This window comes from Elephantulus edwardii, unplaced genomic scaffold (genome assembly GCF_000299155.1).
Source record: "Elephantulus edwardii isolate Elephantulus edwardi_28Jun2011 unplaced genomic scaffold, EleEdw1.0 scaffold00010, whole genome shotgun sequence".
In the NCBI taxonomy this organism is placed as follows: Eukaryota; Metazoa; Chordata; class Mammalia; order Macroscelidea; family Macroscelididae; genus Elephantulus; species Elephantulus edwardii.
The window spans coordinates 11,573,142-11,575,239 of record NW_006399760.1 but is presented as its reverse complement, the minus strand read 5'-3'; the positions used below and the strand labels follow the sequence as shown (position 1 = coordinate 11,575,239).

General features: G+C 44.5%; 1 pseudogene; it reads right to left on the bottom strand.

Moving 5' to 3' along the window:
• Nucleotides 1-1,053: 1,053 nt before the first annotated feature.
• LOC102871413 lies at nucleotides 1,054-1,895 on the bottom strand (annotated as a pseudogene).
• Between the last annotated feature and the right edge of the window lie 203 nt (nucleotides 1,896-2,098).

Genomic DNA, 2,098 nt, shown 5'->3' with positions numbered 1-2,098 from the left:
TACGTAATAAAAAAAATGGATTAGGACCAGTAACAACAATGGCAATGAAAAAGAAAGGGATACTCAGAAATGGAAAGGATTTCTAGGAATCCTCTAAGGTTTAGGGCAAAATGAACCAAAGTAGACAAATTTAGAAACAAAATGTTCACTATTCTTGATCATTACTATTCACATGAGGAGGAACTGGAGGACTTTTCAATATTAAAGTGAATGTTGACTTATTAATCAAATTGACAAAGTCATAGCATAACAGCTCCATGTCCACTAAGTGTACAATTAATCGTGGTATTTACTGTACATAAAGTTCTGACAAGATGAATGAATTAAAACGATGTACTTGGAAGTCCGCATAGTTTTAATAGTAGATACAGTGACAGGTCACTCTCCTGATAATGGAAAGGTAAATCTTGCTGGAAGCAAAATATCTAGACTGAGATCTAGATCAATGAGAGAACTGTGGTGGTGAGAAAAAAATAAGGGCATGACTATCTCAGTTGGGCTCCCTTAAAAAGCAGAGGCTGGAGAAAGGAATTGAAAGCATGATGGTTATCCCCAGGAATAAGAGAGAGGGACTAGGGTGAGTGAGGCAGAGTTGAAGAAAAAGCCCAATAATGCACCTGACGTGAACATAGGCTCCCGGCTGCCAAAGCAAGGCCCCTGGAAAGTATGCCTGAGTTCTCTCAGAACTGCCTGTCTGAAAGGAGAAGAGGTTAGAACAATTATCCATAGGCTTCTGCCAGTCTGGATAGAGAAGGCTCTGGGGTAGACTTTGCAAAGTGTGCTGGCGATAAGGTAGCCCTGCCTTTGGCTTCCTGGGAGCTATCCACTGAAGCTCACACTAAAAATCAAAAGTTACCTTTGAGGATGAGACAAGGGGTTCTGACCCATCTGCTAAAAATATTACGTCTGATAGACTACCAAAAACATCTAGAGTGAGAAAGGGGAACAGCAAGAGAGAATGATGTTTTGTTATTAATTGCCAAAAACTGGAAGAAACAAAGATGCCCTTTATATTTTTTAACTTAATTTACTTTATTTGTTATACAAAATCCACTATGTGGTGGCCACAGCTGGAGCCTGGGTCCTCTGCACAGAGACTTTGGTGTGAGTCTTGACAAAACGGTCAGTGAATTCCTGGTAGGAAGATTTGGTGAACACAGTCTCTTTCCAGAAATTTGGGGTCAAGTAGCTGTAGGTCTTGGAGATGGCATCAAAGGTGGCCTTGACGAAGTTGCCCAGGGTAGCTGTGCATCCCCTGGCTGAGGTGTAACAGTCATCAATTCCAGCCATCAGCAGCAGCTCCTTCAACACAGGGGCCGAGACGATTCCAGTGCCTCGGGGTGCAGGGATCAGACGCACCAACACAGACACAGCAACCAGTTACCTTGCAGAGCATGGTGTGAGGCTTGCCAATCTTGTTCCCCCAGTAGCCACACCACACAGGGACAATGGAGAGCTTGGCTAGAATATGGCCCCATGGATGGCAGTAGCCACATCCTTGGAGCACTTGACGTCTGAGCCAACGTGACCATTATAGTCTCCAATGGCGACAAAGGCCTTGAACTTGGTTCGCTGGCTGGCACGTGTCTGCTTCTGCATAGGCATCATTTTCAAGACCACATCCTTGAGGGACATCCTCAGGTAAAAAAGTACATTATCTCAGACTCCTTGATGGACAATGAGAAGAGATAATCTCCTCCAAGGATTTGATCTTCGTATCTTTGACCACATGGCCCAGCTTGGTGACAAGGAGCCACTCCTTGTCGTCCGCTTTGCCTCCTTGAGCTCCATGGTGCCTCCCACAACCCCACTGCTGCAGAAGCCTGAGGAAACCGCCATGGGCTCACACCCCAGGGTCCCGGGCCTTCCAGGCCTTTCCACTGTAGTGGCGTCATGCGCCATGTGGTGTTTTCTCAGAGAAGAAGCCAAGATGTCCTTCAATAAGTGAATGGACAAATTGTGATACATTCACACCAATGAATGTTATTTCATGATAAAAAGATCTCACAAGTCATGGAAGAATCTTAAACACATACTACTCAGTGAATAAAGCAAGTCTGATAAAGCCACATACTGACCAATTCCAACTCTAAAACAT